Here is a 24663-nt window from a genome sequence, read left to right on the forward strand (position 1 = left end):
AATGAGCTTCGAAAGCAGCACTTGTTGACACTGACAGAAAAAATCCTCTCAATACAAAGCCAGACACCTGAACCGACCAAACAATCTGATCTAATGTTTCAGAAAGAGACATTTTATATTAAACTATACACTAAAACACTGGAGTGGAGTTGAAAGCCATAAATATCTTCTAATGTAATGCCACCTCCAGTTTACTGCATCAGCCTTACGTTAGTTTTTTTTTTTTTATATGTTCCGCTTTGATTTGCCGATGTAGATTAAAGCATAATGACAGTAGGTAGGTTGAAGCAACCAAGTGGGTGAGACACGGGGGTGCCGCCAGCCTTGATGATGTGCTGATGAGACAGCACTGATACGCTCACACATGTATACAGAGGCCCTGTATTTTTCACATCCATTGGCTAAATCCAATTTGTTAAGACCCTTCTACGACTCACTTACGAAGCTGCGGTCAATGGAAATCACATTTCCGTGATTGGACATCCCATTATCCCGTTCGTCCAGACCCACACGAGGGGATAAAGCAGGGCTGAGACGGATGCCCAGGACAGACCGGAGCTGCGGCTCCAGCGAGTCCGTCGCCTTTCAAAGGGTAAGAGCCTGACATATTAGTCATAAGTGTTCTTTAAATTCATTATCATCTTAACACGCCAGCGGCACAAGTGTCAGGGGGAGGGGAAGCCCTCTTAAATGAGGTTACTGGATCCATTTAAGGCTTCACAGTTGCTGTGCTGTCCGCTGTGTCACACGCAAGTCTCAAGACATGAAAAACATCCCCTTCAGTAATGAGGTTGCACAAGCTGCTTATAATGCAGCTGGGGACTTTCTGAGGTTAATCAATGAACAGCTTCTGCATTATGTCTGTCCGTAGCCTGTCATGTACATAACAAATCACAAATCTCTGTGATGTTTGTTCCAGATGGAGAATGTCTTTATTTCTTTCACTTCAAATGTCTCAAAGATTGTATAGGGAAATCATTGAAAAAATATGTATAACTGCATCTTTTATTCAGATCATGTTTGTAGCCGAGTGTAGGCCATTAGATATTGGGAGCGCCTATTTTCATTTCTTAATGTGGTGACCTCAGTGTAACCCTGCATGGGTGCATTGCATGTACTGTATGAAGATGTGAACCGAAATCTTCACTTGACTCCGGACAGGATTTTTGTAAATGTAGTTTACAATTGTATGACCAGTGCAATCTTATGTGTATCCCTTATTGTGGAAAATTTCAGTTTTGAAAAAGAGTCAAACAGCAATCGAATGATATATATAAAAAAGCAACTTTGTTTAATTTAGAAAATAAACCAAAGACTTACTGTTTATAGATACTAGGTGTTTTTAAAAGGCAGCATGTACTACTGAATGTTTGTGTTTTCAACTAAATTAATATTATTATATATAAAATGATAAGCATATTTAAAAATGTGCACTTTATATAATAATTTGCTGCGCAAATGGTAGCATATCTTAATGAAAATAGATTCTAAAGATATTTCTTTATAACTATTTTAAAACATTCTTAAAGCTTAAGATTAAAAGTTACATCATCATGACATGAAGACGCTACCACCTATAAATGTTTTATATGAAATACTCCCAAACCACTCCCAAGCACAGCATGGGATGCGATGAAGCAGACAGCGAAGACAGCGATGACTCAGGTAACTCAGCCTTTCAATATCAAGTCAAGACAGATTCACTGAGACTTGGCAGGAGCTACAAGACGCAAACCAACGAACCAATTAACACGTTCAAAGCTCAGCACACATCCTGCCATTAGACGTCCCAAACGCAGGAAGTTTATTTTCGAAACACGGTTCTTTGTCTGTTTGTCTCAAAATGAGCCTTTAACACCTCAGCATTATTCTAAAGTCACTTTGAATGAAAGTAATGCACACACGTCCGAGGTGTCATTAAGAAAAATGTTGCAACCTTCTGCTTTTAGACAGAAACGGACCAAACATAGGAACTGAATCATTTTCAATTCATGAGATGTTCTTTTTGTAGCCATCTCAATACACAACGTTTGCATATTTCAGACATTGAAGATATCGCCACAGGAGTAACAGGTGCTCTAACCTCTTTCTCATGATACTGTAATGCAACTCGTCCTCCTGTTTGATGTGGGCATGGTCCCCACTGGCCCGCTCGCTGCCTTCACTGTCGTCACTGCTGAAGATGGAGGCCAGCTCCTTCTTGGGCACCCGGTTTGGGGGGAGGGGGATGGTTCGTTTCTCAGCCAAGCGCCCGCGGTTCTGCAAAACAAAGAAGAAGGGAACACTTTAGCAACAGGATTTACAGCTTGTCAAATTGTTGAATGAGATACTTCATTTGCTTGTGTTTGATGTTCTGACAGTTTTTTTTTTCTCGTTTTGATCATTTGCATGATTCTTTTATTGAAGATTCAACACGTTGAACTGTACATACAGGACGAATCTACATATTTAGCGAGATGGCAGTTTTTGTCTATGCCCCTCCTAGCGACAATTGAAATAAAAAACTTGATCAAACAGTTCAATGGTATAAGGAAACCAACAGTATCTACCTTTATATAATCAACACTTTGAATCAAAACCTTGTCCCAAATAACTTTTACATGGATCCATTTGTACCATGATGGGCGGTCTAAATAAAAAGTACTTTGAGATTATTGGACAGGGCTGAGGGCAGAGTTTTTTAACCATTGCATCAGTAACACAAATAACTGTTTTGGAATATCTTCATCAGAAACTAGAATAATTTAATACAAGCTTCCAGCAAAAAAAAGTGCTTCAACTGCAGAAATAGAAATGCCAGTGCAGCTGGGACCAATGAGCCACACTGAAACCAAAACAACAGAATCTGTTGTATTGACATTCAGCCTCCAGCTAGATATCCTAAAGTTACACATACTCTTGGTGAAAACAAATTAAAGTAATACTGAAAAAAAACCTCCAATACTTTACATTAGTTCAACTGGGTTTTTACGCATTCACTTCTTTTACACCTGTTATTTTAAGCACCAAACACAGAAGTCACGTTTGCCACACTTTTCTACTCTACAACCAAACGGATATGGAGAAAAGTTGGTTCGTGAAATTAGTGTTTATTTTACTCCAATGCGGCCAGGAGTATGCGGAGAGAAGAAGGGATAAAGAGGAGAGAATGGCCCTAGGGATGTTAGGAAGTGAAGCTGGGCGACCTTTAATGTGACCTGAAGAGGTCAGTGCAGATTAACATGGTCCTATCACAGAGATAACGGAGGAGGGGGAGAAAGAGGGGAAAGAGGAGTGGAGAAGGAAAGAGATGGGAGATGGAAGAGAGGAGAAGAGATTGAGCCGGGGAGGAAGTCAGTGAGGAAGCTGAGGGGAAAAGTGAACAAGTGAGAGAGAGGGGGAAGTGGGTTTGTATAGAAAAGAAAGGGGCAAAAAAAAAAAAAAATCAGAAATGAAAGAAAATGTGATGAATCAAAACATGAGAGCAAGAGAAAGCCTCACAGAAGGAAAGTCTGTCCGGTGAGGAGTGGACTTGGATTTGAAACTATTTCTCTCTCTCTTTGTCTCTCTCCCTCCCTCCCTCCCTCCCTCCCTCCCTCTCTCTGCGCCTACATCTCTGACTCCCGGACGCCTTTAAGTCCTCGAGCTATCCCTTCCGCCACACGCAACCCCGCTCTCCACCATTCCTCCCTGCTCCCCCCTTCCCCTGTTCTTCCATCCCAGGAAGCGCGGCAGCATGAGTGGCAGGCGGGGGCAGGAGGAGGGATTTGGGGGCTCCTAGCCAAGAGGCAAACAGGTGCAGCCCCTCTGGAGTCTCTCAAATGGCAGACATTAAAAAGAGTTTGGGGGGTGGAAGACAGAGAAAGATGAAAACCTCCCCCAGGATGAGCAGGCCACAGACTTCTGCACATCTCACTCCTTCTCTTTTTTATCATGCCTTGCCAGAAAAGAGGTTTTTCCTCTTTTCTTCTTTCCTGTTCTGCTCCAGTGTTTGAGGACAGTGAAATACTTTCTTATACTTCTGCTCTTTCCACACAAGGCCTTGCTGTAGAAAGTTAGTGCTAGAGCTTTAGACATGGCGCATTAGAGGAAGGAGCAAAACATCAGAACAACAATTTTCCATGGATTCAACCACAGTTTCATCTGTCAGAAACACAACTTTCAAATATAAACTCTCCACCTCGAGGTCTTTTAATGCTGTCTTCATATTGTCAGGACAAAACGTAAAATTTCAAATGCACGTTACCCTCACCATATACACACTCATAAGCATGCATACTCTCTCACACACCTGTTCCTTAGAATTCCCCACTAAAGCAGGGGATTTTACTTGGAGCATGCCAGCAAAATAGTGCACACAAGAATAGTTTGTCTAAGACCAGTCGTGACTGCTGTGTGAGTGTGTGGACAACCACCCACATGGCCGTGACATACCCAGGCTGACAGAACCTCCCCCTCCCCCTTCCTCCCTCTTCTCTCCTCCCGGAAAGCCCCGATCCTTTCTTTAGTGGCACTGACGCAGAACTGGGGGTGAGCTCCCACTGCTTCCGGCAACACTTCCGCAGCACGGGGGAGGGCTCTCCGAAACAAAACACGAAGCAAACACACCCCTGGCAGCCCACGTAGGAGCGCTCAAAGGAAGGGCGCCTGAGCACTCGGGCACGTACGTGCACAAACACGAACACGGTGTGTGTGCACAAAGCTGAGGCAACCTTACTGTGTGTGGTCAACCTCCTTTCAGCCATGGAAAAAAGTCTCTCATAAAAGTCCCACTAAAAGCACCTCTATGAATATCACCTCCCACGCTTTCTGCCAGTCAGGCAGCCAAGAAATATATCTGGGCTTCACATTTACACTCAAACTAAAGACACACATACTAGCGTACGTACATACAGATGCACATGCACACAACAATGTATACATGACATGAAATGGTCATATCAGAACATGACGAACATTCAGAAAAACTTGCCATTAACACATAGCTATATTAATGTAATAGAATGTATTATCACATTAGAAGTTGAACAGCCTACGAGAGTAAAGTACTGGATATAGGGGAATCTGGGTCTACTTAATCTAAGACAGTCTTAAGTAATAACAAAAGTCAAAAGGACTTCAATATGGTCATTAATAAGACCCATACATCTACAAACATTTTCCTTTAGGATGTAGATATGGGTAATAAAGCTTTAATGTGTCATAAATGTAGCAAGGGAATTGTGAAAATGCAAAAGGAATGTTGTTGTATTGAAAAACAATAGAGGCTAATATCAAGGCTACATGTTTGCCAGCAAAGGCGTTTGAATTAAAAGGCAATCTAGTGCATTCTCTCTAAATGTATTTCAGATTTTAAATGAGCTCTTGGTGGAAAACGAGGACTAATAAGTGTTTTTTTTTTCTCCTTGCGTTATTTCCTGAAAGGTGCAGGGCCCTGCCGCTGGCTCCAACCAGCATGAGTGAGCACACACCCACACACACATGCATATACACACACGCGCGCACACACACACACAGCGGTAGCCGGCCGTGACATTCCTGCAGCTGCGGCGCTCTCTCTCCCTCACACGCGCCCCCCCAGCGATCTCCCTGGGGGACGAATGCCTAATGAGTCACGCGCCTGTCTGCTGTTACCTCGCTGTGTGTATGTGTGTGTGTGTGTGTGTGTGTGTGTGTGTGTGTGTGTGTGTGTGTGTGTGTGTGTGTGTGTGTGTGTGTGTGTGTGTAGGCTGGATGGCGGGCCGACTTGGCGAGCACTAGGGGAAAGGGGGAAGGGGGAATGAGGAGACGACAGGGAAGGAGAGAAGAAAAAATGAGCGTGAGGAGGGTGGGAGATGGGGAGGGGATGAAGCGGTCATTACCATGCTCACATAAGAGCTCTGAAACAAGGCCAAAACAAACAATTTGTCTACTGTGTGCATGTGTAAGCCTGAAATGCAATTCTTCAAAAAAATAAAGGTCCTCACTTTGTTTAGTCTCATCCCCTCATCTCTGATCCTGACATCTTCACAGGTACACCCATGAAAGGTGATTAGCTTCAAATGTGTCAGCTTTCATCAAATTGAGTTCGCTCAGTATGTAAATGAGATTACTTTGAATAATCAGATTAAAGTAATAGTTTGATTAAAGTGTTTACATGGTTCACAGTAACCGGATTTCGACAGTAACCCAATAATAAAGTTAATATAATGTGTTTGATAGTCAGGATAATGTGTAAGGATATCTAGAAGCTGGTAGAGAATCTCTTATTAGTGCCACAAAAGAAGAAGAAACTGAGTTATTGTTTTTCAGCGCACCCTACTTTGTACTTTGTGTAACATGAAAGCTTTTTCACCACTAGCGATGACACTGTTTGTTTATAGAGACACCCATTTGCATCGGCTGCACTCAATGACCTTTCTGGTGCATGTTCAGAATCAAAACACAAAGAAATCAGACAATGGCACACTATACTGTGCAGGCTGCGAAAAAACTGACAAGCCTTATATTTGCCTAATCTGATTATAATCAAATTAGTAGTGTGCCAGTTAAACAAAGTTACTCGAATATCTGCAAAAAAGCAAAAATCAATAACGGATGTGAATAAAACGCAAAAATATATTTAGAAACCGGTTGAACTCTTCTGGTGTAAGAATATACAATTCATATCGACACGTATTTAAGGTAATTAGAGAAATAAATGCATTCCTCCACCACAAACACACATTGCACACTGTATGGTCCTGTTTACAGAACTCTTAAACACATCTGTTCATCATTGTGCAAAAACTAATTTAATATAGCATATTAACATTTATGTCATTATTATCAATGGCAGAGTTCTTAAGCATACAATAAGCATTTATGTGACAGCCTAATAAAGCTGTGAAGTGTCACATTTTGCAGTTCAAAGCTAAGATAATTCTATTTAAAAACTAGAAACAAACTAAATATAAACCAATATGAACACGGATATATATTTTGTCAACAGAAGTGACTATAAAGATATATTTTCATTTTGAATAAAGTGCATCTCCAACCACAGAAGGGATTCCTCCACAGTGCAACAAATACATGGGTATATTCAATATTGGAAGAAAATAACATATCAAACAGATCTTAGCTTTTACTTTGTAAGTGTCTGATATATTTTGCTGTGAGTAATTCATTCAAGAGGCAATGGCAGTTAAGATGGTAAGTCAAATGATTTTGATGTTAAAATGCTGCCTGACTGAACACTCATGACTTGAAATGCAAGATTATAATAAAGGGAAAATGTCGATCATACTCAGCAGAATACATCTGATTCTTGATAACGTGTGTTTTATGTGCCGACTCTCGGCAACGCTTGGTTATTCAAGGCCGTGTGAGAGAAAGAGAAAAAAAGTGAGAAAGCACTGCAGGGCGGACAGGCATGCGACCAAGTCCCCCGCCCCCGCCACACACACTCATGCTCTCCTGCACCCTCGGCCCCACGCGCTGAGCCGAGCGGGCAGTTGCAGCCCAGTGGAGCGGCACAGGGCAAGGGGGAGGGATGGGTGAGCAGCGGGGGGAGGGGAGAGGTGCACAGAGGGCGAGAGGCGGCGGAGAGAAGGGGAGGGCTGCCGGGGCGGCGCTGGGAGGTCAGTGGCTGTGCAGTCAAGCGTACCAGTGCGCCTCTCGCTCTACCCTTTCCCTCTTGTTTCTCTCTCTCCTTCCTCCTCCCTTATTCTCTCCCTCCCTGTGTTTGGATAGGCCCACCGCGGCCGCCGCAGGGGAGCTTTATGCACAGGTAACGCGTGGGCTGTCCCCCCCCCGCCTATCCCCTGTGTGCCTTGGCATCACAGAGGAAGTGAAGGACAACTTTAAGTTGTGGTTGGTTCATTCTACTGGAGTTTCAGTTGTGTTTTTAGGATTCAAATGTTGCACTGACAATTATGGAATCTTCATGTAAAGATCAACACGCTTTAGTTCTATTAAATACACTGCCACACTATTAAAAATACACCACTTCAAGGTTAGAACTTCCTCTCTGCTGAGGTTTCCGGGTCACAATTTAACACACAGCTACACTACATTTATGAAATAAAGGTCCAGTTAATTTGAATGATGATGATCAGTTGTGTTGTGTAGGAAAAACCAGGAACTCAGACGACCCTGATTCATGCTGGCAAAATGAAATATAATCTTTATCTGTCTTTTATCTTTCTCTTACTGACCCTTTCTTTTTTATTGCTCACACATTTGAATGATAACTTAGACCTGTGCCTAACTGTACAACACTGTGGAATGATATCAGTAATCCTGTGTTTATACAGTATATGTTGGTTTATTGAGTGCACATGGATGTGCAGAAGTAAAACTATGACATGACAATACTGTCTGCAAAAGGCTTGTGTGACAGAGTGAGCCTGTAACTATCAGAGGAAATCACATGGCAGAAAAACACAAACACTTCTGTGCGCACATACACACACACACACGCACACAGACAGACACACACAGATGTTAGGAGGAGGGTTTTTAGAAATATTGCCGTTGGCTTTGTTGTGATAAACCACATTTGGCTGATAGACAGATGCTCCAACTTACTTCAGCTGCCTGTTAACGGGGTCCACACCCAAACACACTTGCAAGTCATTTAGTAAGCAACAATATAAGAAGCTCACACACAATCACATACACACTTAGCTCTTTATCGCTGTCATCTTGCTGAAATGCACACTAGTGGAAGCCAATGGCTAATTTGTAGAATTTAACGGGTTATTTACCTGAATTATTCATAGATAGAAAAACCACGAGAGGCACAACGTAGTTTTTGCAAGAGCGTGTATACAAACGTTAATGTGTTTCTATTTGGGTACATTCATTCCAAATTGATCTTTATAAGCGTGATTAAGACCCACAGCGCGCAGATCATTACAGTCTCACTTAATCTCTAATTTGTCCAATAATCAGAAAGAGATGCACACAAAAGTGCACAAAAACACTCGACACCACCATAGTTCTGCACACTTCTGGGCCAATGACCAATTCTGGTGTTACCATAGCAACATATCTTCAGCAAAACACACAAGCAAACATAAACACAACAAAAACAAATAAAACAGACGCGGAGTAAAGAAGGAAGATAATTTAAAAGAGGAGTACGCATTAAGTAATAGCTCAACTCCTGTTATTTCACATAATATGGAGCACTGTGATATTAATTATAATTTCTCCATCAGCATTATTGGAAGTGACATTATGAAAATGTAATGAGAAAGGCTATAAGTCTCTGTGTGTGTGTGCGTGCGTGCGTGCGTGCGTGCGTGCGTGCGTGTGTGTGTGTGTGTGTGTGTGTGTGTGTGTTTTAATTCCACTTTGCAAGAGGAGCCCTTGATTGGAGGAGGTCTTTACGAGCCGGAGGAGGGGAGTGTAATTTCCTCCCGGCCTCCGCCAGTTCCGCTGAAATAACAGAGCAGAGGAAGCCTAGCTCTCCCAGGAGGAGACACACACACACAAACTCACACACGCACACACAGCAAGCAGGCAAGTAAGCCAACCATCGCGGGCGTACAAATAATCACAGACATGCCTGCATAAAGATACAAACTAACGCTTAAGTATGTACAGACAAAAACACAAACATACAGAGCTAAGAATAAACTTCAACACCGTACACCATCTCGAGCATTATACAGTATACATACGAAAAATTACATACGGTTCCAAAAATAAATAATGTGAAAGTGCCTGCTTATCACAAACTAACAGGCCCAATAAAGAGCTAGCCCACCTTGACAGCTAGTCTTTAGCAGCACGTAAATACATGTGACTAAACAACATTATCAACATATTTAAATTCTACACTGTTGCGTGTAACAACAGTTCAGTTTGTGTCTGTCGTTATAAACAGCTTGTGCCCGACCCGACACTGCAAATTAACTTGCACAGGTTCTGAACAGGCAGGTGAAAAGTCTTCCCACCAGCTGCTGCACTTTTTTATGATCACTTGCCTCATGCCTATAGCGAAACAAGATCACTCAAAGTTCAGCCGTCAAACTTTCAAAATAAATGACTGCATGAGGTAATTTGTGTCAGTAGGCAGGCATATAGTGTGTGTGTGTGTGTGTGTGTGTGTGTGTGTGTGTGTGTGTGTGTGTGTGTGTGTGTGTGTGTGTGTGTGTGTGTGTGTGTGCGTGCGTGAGTGAGTGAGCGAGAGAGAGCTCATCAGTAAGGGAGTGCTTGCTGCCATGCCCTGAGGGGAGTCAGTGGAGAGAGAGGGAGACGCCAGTACAGGCCATACAAGTCCCACTGCCCTCCCTCCTCCGCCTAACCCTCAGCACCTCACATGGAGCTTCCAACATAGTTATCCTGCGTGTGTGTGTATGTGTGTGCGATAGTGTCACGGTCCTTTTCACTTGGTGGGTAAGACTCCAGACTCTACCACTAGACATGGAAAGGGAGAGGAAGAGAAGCTACAACAACAACCTTAAGGCTCTCATATCCGTGCTTGCGTCAATAACAAAGTTTTACTCCGTCACAGCTGTAATTGAAGTGGAACTGCACAAGCCCTAGCAAGCCAACAACCAATCAATCTGATATCTGGGATGAGCTTAAAGATAAGCAAACACGGTCAGATTCTTAAAATCCTTTTGTAAATTAAGACAACAAAAAAAAAGGAAATGAGCATTTCTTCTATTTTTTCCCGCTGCTTCCCTCAGGTAATTTGTTTGGGTGAACCCTATGTGTCGGGGTACAGGTCTTCATTCTAGGCTGTGAGAAATGTCGCCAGTTTACCTGTATCACTCAAACACCTCCGGCTTATCTAAACCGCCTTTGCCTTGCGTGCCTCACACACAATAATCAGCAGTAGCCACGCTCAGTAGCTCGCTAAGCCTCTTACACCCTTCCCTCAAGATTAGTGCTTGGGAGCGACGACAGATGCGCTCCGTGGTGATAAAAACACACACACGCAAAGACACATACACTCACAACGCACCGCACCTGTGTGAACAGATTTGGAGATGGTGAGCCGGCAGTGTGCTTGCTCAAAGCTGACACACACACACACACACACACACACACACACACACACACACACACACACACACACACACACACACACACAGTGGTAATGCTGTAATCGTGACACACCTGCAAGGCCTCAAGGTTTGGCATCGTGCCCCTGGCCAAGCCACGAGGGAAACACTCAGCAAACAAAAGTTCAGCAGACAGGTGAGGAAACAGATTCAATGGGACAGAAGAGTCCAAACAATAACACTTAACGTCAAACAGTCACACTGGACAGCTCAATGCCTCTAAATAAAAGGATCACTGCATCAGTGAAAGGCTGAAAGTTGATTTGATATTCATGCTGAGAAAAATTATCATCAAAGTTGACATGTGTGCCTGTGGGATCCACACCACCAAGGTTACAGAGAAAGACAACGCTCCAATAAAGTATACACAGCATACACTCACACACTGTTTCATGCACGCAAAGCTGGATGACAACAAAAACAGTGTAATTAATAAATATAAGTAGGATATGCCAAATCCTTCTTTCACACAAGCTATACCCAATATTAATTTTTGGGCTATTTAGAAAAAAATAAAACAAAATGAAATACATTTAAACAAATTAAGCTTTGAGGGTATGGATTGTTTAGGCACATTTGTGATGTTGGGCTTTATTAATACAAAATATATCAAATTGACTTGATATAGCCAAGCAGGCACTGCCATTCATCATCAATTTAACTGAGTAAAAGAAAATCAAAACAAGTTTTAATAGTCAAATCAAGAGATATTACAAATACTTCAGTCTTCTCACAACAATATTTGTATTACAACAATATCTCTCCAAGATCTGTCTGCATGGATTGTGCCCTTTGGCAAGTTACAACCTTTACTAATGAGATGAATTATTGACCACCACAATGAAAAACCAGCATCTCTTCACCTCACATATTCAATATATGGATAATATGAGGTTTCTTCAAGTTAAAACAAAACTATAATTTTCATGTAGATTCTCATAGTTAACACATTGACTCTACAAGTATAGAAAGACAGTGCAGCAGTAACAAAGTGAGACAGAAGATGAATTCCTCTTACCACTGGAGATGAAATTCGACAGCCAGGACAGTCACAGATCGGAGGGTGCACCTGTAAGATTCCTTTGGACATAAGAGTCTTGAGACTTTTTCCTGGAAAAACAAATAAACAAGAAACATTTTTAGTGAATACTACCAAAAGTAAACGTATCTTCTCTATGACACAACATGTGATAAGGTGTTATCAAATTGCTTGAAATTGTGATTTTCAGCCCATTTCAGGACATAACGTTTTCGAGACTAACCTTGTCAAAAATCATCCAACAACACAGTAAGTATCTGAAGGAGTCAGCCCCTGCAGTAAAGCTTGACTTTGCTCTGCATATTTCTGCCATGAAGTTTATTTCTACCCAAAGGTCAAGTGTGGTGAGCCAGAAAGACAGCAGCCTACTGTCATCTGTCTATAGCAATCGGTATATTAAACTATGAGGCTACCAATTTTGACCTGGGGGCGACACCCTCCCCCCACACATCCTAACGCGTGTCAGTTCTGCCTGAGTAACTTTGTGTGCGAGTGTGTGTGTGTGTGTGTGTGTGTGTGTGTGTGTGTGTGTGTGTGTGTGTGTGTGTGTGTGTGTGTGTGTGTGTGTGTGTGTGTGTGTGTGTGATGAGGGGGTGCAAGCACAATGCCTAATTATTACATAAAAATACTATGCTATAAGATTACCAGAACAGTATCACTGCTCTGATGCCGTCAAAGTTGTTTTACCGGAAAATCGAATAAACTTCAACTATATGTAGCAAAAGATGAAAGCAAATACACGAGTAATATTCAGTTAAAAATCGCAATATAATGCATGATCGCTACATTTACCAAAGACTGTGCGGTTTGATGACAAACAAAACGTTATTTTTAAAGAAGAAATCTCAAACCTTACATGCGTAAAAGTGTCAACACCCATGCACAAGTGCAGTTGCACTTAACGGAACGATTCATCCCATAATAAGGAAAATCTACTGTTATTGAATTATCTATGTCTAACTTTCCACCTCAGTCCCCGACAGCTTACTTGAAATGGCCCGGTTTGGTGTATGATCCAAGGCTAACTGTGTTCGTATGTGGAGGATATGCGCCTTTTCTCATCTGTCTCCTTACGCACTGACTGCTGTAGTAACCCTTTCACTCCAAAACCCAGCACCGAGCCACGAGACCCAAGTTTGAACTAAGTGAGCTCTAAGAAGTGTTTATTTGATGGCTAGGGTGCTCTTTACAACGAACCGAGGAGACAGTTGTCCTTACCTTTGTGTCTTATACTCCGTTTCCAATCTTTGGCAGTCTCTCGTCCACTGACAAACTGGAACTCGTTGGGGGTGAGCCACTCGCCCCGGTATTTAATTGAGGGTCCCTTACTACCTTGACACAATTTATTGATATAAAGCAAAGCCTTGTTTTCCCCGCACTCCACCTCGATGCACGGTTCCCCGTTGTCAAAGAAGGGCTGAAAGTCGGGGATGGAGGAGAACCTTTCCAGCATTAAGTCGTCCGTGTGATGGTGGAGGTGCTGGTGATGCAGCGCCGAGTCGTGGAGCCCCAAATACGCGCGGTGATGGGCGAAAATATGGTCGTAGGGCGGTGGATGCGGGGTCACCACGGGGATAGCGGTGGCATTTAAAGGGGCCAGGTATTCGGACTGGTTGAACGCAGTCAATGCCATGTCGTCTCCATCCAGCCTCTCCTTTTTGATGGCAGGCATGTTAGTGGGAGCCGAGCGCCGGTAACAAGTGAAAAGCTGCTCGCCTGATCCAACTTCAGCGTCCTCTCCGTCAGTGAGTTGGGCTGACCCAGACTTGGAGACGCGCCGCTTGGTTTTACGCAGAGCCTCCGTATCGCCGTGAGACAGCGGTCTGCCGAAGTTGCCGGATAGATTCCCATTGAGTAGTTTCCAGCTCGCAGCGGCAGCAGCGCTCTCCGCCAGCCTCGCAGCTCCTACCTCCCACATTTAATCACGCTCGCTCTGTTAATACCTGACATGGTTAGCCCTGAGCCCCGGACATTATGTTACCTACGGTGATCATTACCAGTCGCAGCTATGCGTCGTCTCTCTTATTTTTTGTCCTTGGGGAAATTAGAACGAAGATTTTATTTCACTATAGGCAAAATGTTGAATCGACTGCAATGCAATCTATAAAAAAAAACGGACTTCAATTTAGTTATGGGATGTTTTCGAGTGCTCAAGATAGGCTACAATGTAACAGATATTAAAGACAATAAACTGATAAATATACCTAGTATATTTTGCCTTTTACTTAAAACAATGTGGCAAATGGCATTATTTAAAACCTTAAGCCAAACATATTTGATATTCCTGAGTAGTATTTTCGCAGGATTGATGCAGTTAAAAGTTTGGAAATAGTTGTTTTTAACCCCTGTGTATATCGTAGAAGTCACGCTGAAGTTCACAGACCCAGACCAAACAAGATTTGCACTCTCCGCCGCTTCTCAACTTGGCCCATTTAAACAGCGGAGGCTCGGCAAGAGCCACAGCGAAGAGGGGGGACTGCGAGGGACGGCGCTTCAGTGTTAAACGCAGGAACCATCATTAAATAGTGAGGATGAGGAATTCCACTGTCATTTCAACCCATGCAACTGATTCTTAAACTCGTTTTAAAAGCTGAGTCTTCATATCCACACATCGTAGTCCAACATAATTAATTATCTTTAAATCGTTTCTTAATTTGTTCAATTCATCTGTGTTTATTGTGTGTGGATTCAACCATCTTCATTATATTCCACCTAGTGTTACCCCTGACCTTTGCTCCCCCAACTTAACACTCAGATAATGCAGCCACTTCAGAGAGCCTAAATCTGCTTAACTGTGTGCAGAACTGACAGTGTATACAAAACTCCTACTTAATCATCACAAAACTTGAATAGGCTGTTTTTAATTACGAAAATCTAACAGCATCGGTTGGTGAGATTATGTATGCTTTCACAAAGTGAGTTGTTTCACTTTGAAATAGCAACAAGGTGGGTCTGTGCTTTAGACTTTTCACACCATGGGTGGGATTCCTGAAGTTATTTCTATTAATAAGAATGACCAACAATTTAGCTCAACATTATTGGAAGTGCTTTGGTTATTATAACAGATATAACTCCTATTACCATTAACCAAAACGTAACCTTTATCAGAGATTCTTGAACTGTTTTATGACCTAATCATGGGGCTACAAGCAAGTGTAGATGTAAAATCTTTCCAAATAATAAATAATTAATATGTGCAACCGTGGCTGCAAACATGCTGCTTTGAGTGAAGTAAATCCTCCTCAGACTGGAACCACATTTTCTGAAAGTTCTTTCTCTGCACGCTGTCTGCAGGGCATGTTTCCCTGAGCTCCTGGAGCTTGTGAGCAGGACCACATCTGACCCCCATCAGTGAAGAACCACCCAGGTGGATCCACCACCAACACATGGAATAGCCATTCTAGCGGCAGAGGTGGGGTCCAAAGCGCTGTGTGCCAGGGGCCTATAAATCAGGCCAAACTGCCTCTGACACACACAGGAAGGAGGCACGCCACACTGCAGGCGGAAGCGGTGCACGGGCAGGCCAGAGACCACAGCCTGGCCAGAACTGGTATAATGCCTACAGCCAGGAACAAGCAGGCAAACACACGGCAGACGTTTACAAAAACACATGCCAGCTACCTCACCAAAGACAGTGACGAACCGTGGACTGGCGTTTTTACTTTAGGAACCTAGGAGCTGTGAGGTCTGAAGGGACTGTAATGGCATTAGTGGGTTTGTGGATCAGATGAAGGTAGAAACAGATTTACCTTCACAGCCAAAAAAACATCACTTATCTAAAAACTGTTTTTAAAGTGAACACTGTCTAAAAAAAAGAGAATTTGAAAGGCAACATTTTTGTACTAAACAATAATGTCACCACCCACATGTTGGCGAGTACACCTAACAGGAGCAGTGACATAAATCATGAGCTGCTGACATTTATGGCGCATGTTTACAGAGCTGATTCTAGGAAGTGGAACACTGCATTTCAGAAGAGAAGCTCTTTGATTCGGTCTGTATCAAACCAGCCCTCACCACATCGAAATGTCTCGATGGAAACCTTGTTGATGAGTGCGTTGGCGCTGCAGGTTGCAACATCGGGAGAGCCCTGATGAAACTAGTCAGAAAGGGGACACCCATGCCCACTCCTTCACCCACTCCCTGTCCCTGATGTGACTCATCCTCGATGGCTCATCACAGAGGGGTTCCCCAAACATACGTTGACAACACTTTAGCTTTCACATCTACAAAAATTGGCTCATTTAAACTGAGTAGATTTTTCCATCAGCCTGTGTGTCTCTTTCATAAAAATGTTTGATATGAGGAGACCTTGTTTAACCTTTCTACCAAACTTTTCTGTCTTCTACAACTACAGTGTGGCCGAATACCAAAATGAAAGAAAAAAACTAACCACTGAAAAACTCACACTTCTCCTACACTATGAATTTACAATAAACTAGGAAATACCAATATCAGTAGATACTTGAATTACAATACAATGTTTTGGTCTAATCGGAAATGACCTGGCAAGAATGGATTCAGATACCCAGTTATAATAGTCTCTTAGTAATATTTATTAGGAAAAAACCTTTAAATAACAGATGTTGTTTTAGATTTTACAGCAAGCATCTATATTGTCAGACATTTTGCTCCCAATGTTATTTATTTATTCCAGTTTATATCGGTAAGACTTTTGAAGGTGGTATTCATGTTCCAGTAACTGAATTGAAAATAACCTCTTTTACTTCTTTTTTTACATTAGACATTTATAAAACTCAGTAATACTGCAATAAAATGAAAATAATAGATGATTGCCTGCTATTTTTATGTAAAATTGCCAATTTGGAAGTCCCATTACATGTAGAGAATCATGGCTGTCTATAATGCAAATTGTTTATGTGGCAGGTATCATGCATCAACGTTATGATGGAAAAGCTACAGTATTTTAATATGGGGCCTATGTTTAGTATTGATTAATTAATGGATTACATGATTTTGCCAATAAAATAAAATGCCTCTCATTCTGAGGGGTAAGCTTCATATTGCCTGATAATGTGACCTACAGTCCAGAACCAGAAAATGTTTTATTTCCTGTCATAAAAACTTGCAGAAACATCAAATACTATACTTTTTTAAAAATGAATCAAGCTGCTCATCAAAACTGTTGGCAAAATGTACTGGTGCTCTAATAAACAGTTAACTGAGTAATAATTAATATTAATTATTTCACAATAATGGTAATACTATACTACCAGGCATGACATCTCTACGTATTTCTTACTCAAAACGTTTTGAATACGGTAAATTTGTCATGTTATAATGCTGAAATCCTGTCCATCCTCCAAATGTATTTCATGTCCTTTCATTTCTTCTCATCGTCCGACGCGAACCCACCTAACGGGGCCCCCGCCTCTGCGCCGTTGTTGGCAGCGGCCCCTGAGCCGCAGCGCTGCCGGCGGGGGAGAGAGGTAATAAATAACCCGGGGAGAGGAGCGGAGACCGCCGGGCGGTGCACAGTCTGACCTGACAAATACTCACTGGAAAACCATCAGAGAGCGAGAGCCCACCCCTAGCGCTTGGAGCCAGCCTTTCAGACATGAGCTGCAAAATATATAGGCCTAGGCCTGCCCCTACTGGAAAAAAGAAAGAAAGGAAGAGACAGAAGCCTCTCCGTCTCTGCCCCCGTACACATCCAGACACCACCGGAGACATGGCGAGAGTAATTAACTATTTAGAGCGGAGTATGAGACTTTCTTTAGAAAGCCGTCTTCTCCAATTAACATAAAATAGATGATAGGAGTGGGTTAGAGAACAATAAATCAACAAAGTTTGTCTTGAGGATTGAAACCAAAATGAACATTTAAACTATGAGATGGAGCCTAAAAACATCCAAACAGGTTTTCCCTTGGTCACCAGCTCTGTGACTCATATCTCAATGTTAAATCAAAGCTTGAGCAGCCAGTTCACAGATTTAGATGTAATGTAAGGCTACAATGTTGCTAGCCTATATCTTATCCGGTGAGATCACTAAATGGTTTACTGATTCAAATATTTCCTTCCTTCTTTTGCAACTCAGTATGTACAACAGTATAGGTGATCGCAAAACACTTTTCAATTCTGTATTGTTCATTCTGTTGCTAGCCCAAGCTGTCACATTCAGTTCAGTATAGCCTACAAGCATTGCATATAAGCCTTATATCTAAATAGCGAATTTCCACGATAAGATAAGCAAATGATGATTGTGTCTGTGGCTTCAGTGGTCTTTGAAGAAGGAATTAACATACATATTCACTCAGTGACAAAAGTGATTTAATATAGTCCCTTCCTAAAGATAAACAGAGATTTTTTTGTGCTTGTAGCTACTGACTAACTAGTGGTATAGCCATGAAAATACTTTTTTGTCAACTGAAGGTTTTTAGAGACTTTCCATCACCACAATAATGGAGAAGAATGGAATTGTATCTTTGGTGCTTGAAATATAACATTCAATATCTCTCGGCACACACTGTTAACATGTTTCAAAGGACTGTTTCTATTCAGTTTCAATTAAAACTGCTGACATCCAGAGAATCAAGACAGACAATTCGAGCCACTTCTAGTTTGTTCGTTGTTTCCACAAAATATAAGAGAGAAATGTTGTTTGTTACAATAACGTTTGTCCAGGAATTGCTGGGCTGAAGCTCCATCACCAGTCACCTGTGACACAAACATACTACATCCTCATCCATCACCCCCACCTCAACAACCATTACTTCCACCTCACTGCATACTGACTTCATGTAATGGCAAAATGGACGTGATGTACTTAATATCTGGGCCATGACAAAGATGTCACATTGCTAACCCACACAGTATGGTACATCATTTATGGTTCACCACTTCATCTATCTCAGTTTTTACACCAATATCCTCTGCTATGGTGAAAATTAGAGAAGAAAAGGCTAGCCAACACCTCTCCCTTCAGGACAGCCTTCTGTTGTAGTCATTAATACTCTTTAAATCTATTCGCTCGCCTGCTACTTTTTGCTGACTCATTCTCATTGTATCTATCCATGATACTTCCTAGGGGTCCTGGAGGGAATTTATCCCTCCTAAATTGGAATTTGTGGAATCTAATATCAGAAAATGTTTCAGGGGATAGTCTCTGGGCTTTGAGTTTACTGTGTTTGCAGACATGGAGAAACACCATACATTAGAGGGGGACATTTTGGATCACAGTGCTGAATTTCTGACAAGAGAAAGCAATACTTTTGGCGTGTCTATACTCTCCATCTGATGGGAGTGCAAAACACCACATCATATTTCAAAACTTTTGTATTCTCAGTATGTGTCCCTAATTGCTCACCAGGCGGAGTTTTTAGGCCCCTGTGTGCAGTCTCTGATCACTATCAGCCCCTTCTTTCACTAAGGTTTAAGACAAATTTCCCCTTCGTTTTAGGTTTCAAAACATTTTTAATAGTGTATGGCCCTGAAAACACAGAGAGACCCTGCTGCTATTTTTGTGGTATAACCTAGGCCTTAAGCTAAATCTTCAACTGAAAACACGTCCAAAAATTCCCCCCAAAAATGTTTTCAAACTGAGCTAGTGTTGGAGTAACACAGTCCTCCAACTCCAGAATGTCAGAGTTGGCAAGCAGGCAGAGTAACATTAGACCCTGGGGGAGGGTTGAGGGGGGTTATGCTGTCGTGCCGGCGCCCTTGGCCTCCCCCGGCGGATCTGGGGGGTCAGGCGGCTGTCTGTGATCCCACACAGCGGCTCTTCCACATGGGATTTATTTTCTTGCTGGATGGGCAGGCAGGCGGCCCAAGAGGATTCTCATTTTAGACCAGCGTCTGTAGCTGTCAACGCCAGCCGACAGAGGCGAGCGGACACCCGACCCCGAGTACCCTCCCTCAACACTCCCCTTTGGACTCCCTCCCCTCCTCCTTCTATTCCCTGTTAACACACAAACACACAGCACATGGACAGCACACACACAGAAAATAATGATTTCGCAGCCTCTCATTTTGTCTAAATAAAACGCTCACTTATATTATTATGAGGCTGGAAACAACAAATAAAAAAAAATTACATAATTGTTTATTCAGTTTTACGTCTGTCCTTATCTTTGATTATAAAGCACTAGGTCTATCTAGCAAAAAATGCACAGCATCTCCCCTTCCTCCCCAGCGCCGTTAATAATTTGTGCAGTAAAAGATAGCGTGCCTCTCTGAGTTTGTGGGAGTTATTGGCACCGTATTCCCCACCATATTTGTGCGAGGCAGTGATAGGAACATAAATTATTTCTTATCTCTTCCGCAATCCATTTTTCAAAGGGCTCACTCTGTGTTTGAAGGGTAGCAGCACCAGCAGCCAAAGCCCGGATAGTAGGCTACATTAGCCTTCAAGAGATCCGACTCAGTGATTTCAAACAATGCAATAAGAATAGAACTCATTGATATGGGCAGCGCCATATATGACCATAATTTAATACCAAATTAGGCTGCTGGAATCCAACAAAAGATCAAAACAATGGCTAGCATTACCACCGCTAAAAGGCACGTATCGTTATGGGTGAGGTTCTAAGTGGTCAAAACTTGCATTATACATTTTTGAGGGATTCAATAATATTCAGTGGTGGACAAAGTTCCTAACTGTTTAAAATAGTTGTTAACGTGTCTCTGCGATATGTTTTTTATTGTTTAAAATAACTAAACAAAACCAGAAAAAAACTGCAGTTTTAGCAAGTTAAATAGTCCCTAAATTAGAATTGTTAAATTAGCCCTGCTCTGTCCAATGAACTGCTAAATGATCACTTACTAAAGAATGCAGTAGTAGCCACCAATCTACACTGGGAAAAAACTGTTGAAAAGCACACTAGTGGCTTTGAAAAGGGGGAGAAGATTGAGCCTTCTGAATTGTGTTGTGCTTGAATCACAAGCATAGTCCTTGTAAATCACATGAGCCACTTTTCCATAACGAGGCCCCTTTGGTGCTCAGCAAAGGTCAAGAGTGTTTCTCTCTGCTGGAAACATGCATAAAGAAACACAAGAAAAGTTTTGAAGGAAATTGAAAAGTTGCATAATGACTTAGCCTGGCCAGCTTTCAAAACACTGTTCGGGATCTGGACATTCACCCGGCATTATATTTCTGGAAAGTCTTCACAAGTGGTGTCACTCTCAGGAATTGAGATATATTCTACAGCTCGGGATGATCTGCAGGGATGAAAATGACAAATGATGAATATCATCCCTCCTCTGCAAAGCATTAATGTCTGCTTGCAAAGAGTAAACCCTAGGTCTCCCAGATATTGATTTTTTTTCCCTGTGTGATGTGAAACCAGCAATCAGGACTGCGGTTTGAAATAGCCCTGAAACTAGAGCCGAGACGTCGATGAGTCGCCAACACATTTCAATTAGCGAGCCGCCCTGGCCGATCTCTCCCCCGGGGCACAAAGCACAGAGGGTCGGCACGCCCAGCCACACATATGGTCCTGTGCTGGCTCAAATGAATCTGATAAGACACTGAGGGAGAAGTTATACCCAACACAGCCAAGTATTTTTCTATTTCTACATCATTTTCATTCGGAACAAAATACAAATGCATGCATCTTAGTGAAACCAAACCCAATCTCTAAAGAGTGGTTTGAGTGACACGGGTTGTTGGACAGACAAAGACGGCGCAGTGAGACAATATGAACATGTACTCACAAAACAAAACGGCATGCTATGAGGCCGTTCAAAGTGTGGGTGTGTGCAAAGCAGTGCTCTCCATTGAACACAGGAGAAACTAACGTGACAGTCAATGGCAGCAAGATAGCCCCCCCCCCCCTCCTAAAGGCAATGGTAGGGAAAACTGCATGTAAAATAATGTATTAATCCCAAAACGCCCATGAAATCAAAACATAAATCCCACATGAATAATTATATAATCATCAAAAAAGATTATGATTAGTCACTCTGAGAGGGATGGAGTTGTTTGTTGTGTGTTGAGGTTTGTGTGTGTACACTACAGTAGCTGTCCCCCTCCACCCCCTCGAAGCTGTGAAGATTTGCTGATGCTTCGAAGCCCAAAAATTGGTATTCTAAAAAATTGTACTCATAAAAACTGTAAAAAAAAAAAGTCAAATGGTTCCAGGTTCTAAAAGTACCAAGATAACTGGATGAAAAATGCTTGGTGTGTTTGTTTTTCTGTCTTTCACTCTCTCACTCAAAGCCGTGTTGTTTCTCTCTCTGACAGCTCTCATCAACAATGGCAGACTGGTGTTGGAGTTGTGTGTGTGTGCATGTGTGCTTGGGTGTGTGTGTTCGTACTGTACAATCTCCACTGAGGGGCCAGGGGGTTACGGTGGAGCCACGGGGCCACAGCGACGACTCGCTGCCCCCCCTCTCTCAGCCCACCGAACCCCTCTGGCCTTCTGCTCCTCGCCTGGCTGGCAGCCCTGCATCAGGCAGACACACCACAAGCTCAGCTCTCTCACCCTCCCACCAACACACACACACACTCGCCCCAACACCCCCCCAACCCCCGCTCTGGGACGATCGATACAGCTCTTCGCCTTTCATCTGACCAGAGCTTTGGAGGAGCCGCACTTCCTGAAGAAAACCCAATACAGCACTCTCTCTCAGGGTAGCTTATTCTCTGTGTGTAAAGTGTGTGTGCACTGAAGCTCGTCTACATGTTCTCGTGTAGACAAGAAGGAAAGGTTAGTAAGCACATGATATATCAATTAAAAACAAATAGGGTTTGCTTAATTAGATGGGTATTTTTTTGAAAGACATATGAACAGTTGATACAATATTTACAAACGTTTGTTGTGATGCTAAACTAGGTTGAGTAGTATTGCTTGATTAGTGCAATATCACTACGCTCATGTTACGTGTCAATTTGATGCTGCCTTAATGCTATAGAAAAAGGAATATCTTAAAGCTCCTGTGGGTAAAATAAATTCTACCTGGGCCGATGCTCATGTCTGTGAGAGGGAAGTTCAGTCTTAGTGGAAGATTATCATAAATACTTCAGGCAACATTCATTTCTCTCTCTCAATTTCTCCTCTGCTCATCCGACAGCTTCCTGTGTTGTTCGAGGATAGGTCTTAACTCTCTCTCTTTTCTCTGCTTATCCTACAGATTTCATGTGTTGTTTGTAGAAAGGGAATCCTAACTTCCTGTGTGGGAGAGGGAGAGACTGAACCTCCTCACTCAGCACCCAGGTGTTAAACAAGAGGGACTGCTGAGGTCACATTCAGGTCAGGAGGAAACACCACCACCCGGGACGAAATGTGCCACATGTGGAAAGCTGTTTAAAAAAAGATGGTACCATTTGACTAAATGACCAACAATAAACGCTGTTTATGACAGAGCTCTTTGTGGGTCAAACATTTTTCCAACCTTAATGGGAACCCTGACCAACACCCAAAGTCAAGATGAATTCTGATAAATACCCTCAAACTCGAACAACCTGATTGAAATGGGACCTAAAATAACTTGTGGCAGTATTTTTTTTTACTTACGAACTACAAGAAATAATGTAAATGCTGCTGACAAATTGAAGTAAAAATAATAAACAAAAATAAAACGATAGTGGAAGCGCTCAGGCCATGGACTTAAACTAGAATGAAGTGATAAACGCAAATATTGCTTTTGAGTTTTTAGGATGCCTTGAGAAAGCTAAACCTCCAAGGAATAAAAACATAATACAAAAAATCCCTATTGACCATGTTGCAGCTCAAAATTCCCAAACCAATGTTAAAGAGCAGTATCTTTGAAAATGGTGATCTGTGTTTTTTCATGGTTGGCCACCAGGACAAACTGGCAGCAATGCAACTGGTGCATGCAACCCATGCATGTTTTGATCTGATAATAATTAAACACACAAGGTCTTGTCGCAACGATAGTGAAGGCTTTTTCAGTTCTTCTAGGACCACCTATAAAAAAAGTTTTAAATCCTATTGTAATGTATCAAATTACAAAAATATCTGTCAGGAAAACAAATTCACTCGCTTTCCATTTGTAGTCCCAAGTTGACAATATCAGAAAGGTTTTTACAATGACTATGTCTCACTACAAGTATGGGTGTTAGAAAGAATCAGACTTTTTTGTACAGTTAAGATTAGACGCACATGCTTTCACACCCAAACCCATGAAAAAAAGCTCTGCTCAGGATGTTGTACAGATGTTTAGTCTGCTCTGAGCAGAGCACTGCCTGGTGTTATTGGCCCTCTGAATCCACTGGCCTTCCACAGACACCTTGGTCACTGCGTCTCCCCCAGCCCGGCCAACACAAACCAAACCAAGCCTTTGAGGTGAAACGTCAAAAGGTGGTAGGAAGCAAGTGAGCTGTTGCCAGATCCACAATACAAGGCCGCTGACAGGGCCGTATAAACAAGACTGAGTGTGGCCACCAGGGATTGGTACATTGTCCCAGTGGAAATGTCTGGCCCTGCATGACTCAGCCTGGGACACAGCAAAGACACTGCTGTGTCCCAAACTGTTTCCAGACTATCCAAAATAGGCCTGTTAATCCCCGGCTGATGGTAACCAAATGTCAAGGGAAGGATGACAGTGTTTGTTGGTTGTAACTGTAAGGTAGTTTCCTGGTCAAGACAGAAAACTTCCAAGCCTTCGTTCTGGGATGCAGCA

Source organism: Notothenia coriiceps, unplaced genomic scaffold (assembly GCF_000735185.1).
Source record: "Notothenia coriiceps isolate Sejong01 unplaced genomic scaffold, NC01 NC01_scaffold00017403, whole genome shotgun sequence".
Classification (NCBI taxonomy): domain Eukaryota; kingdom Metazoa; phylum Chordata; class Actinopteri; order Perciformes; family Nototheniidae; genus Notothenia; species Notothenia coriiceps.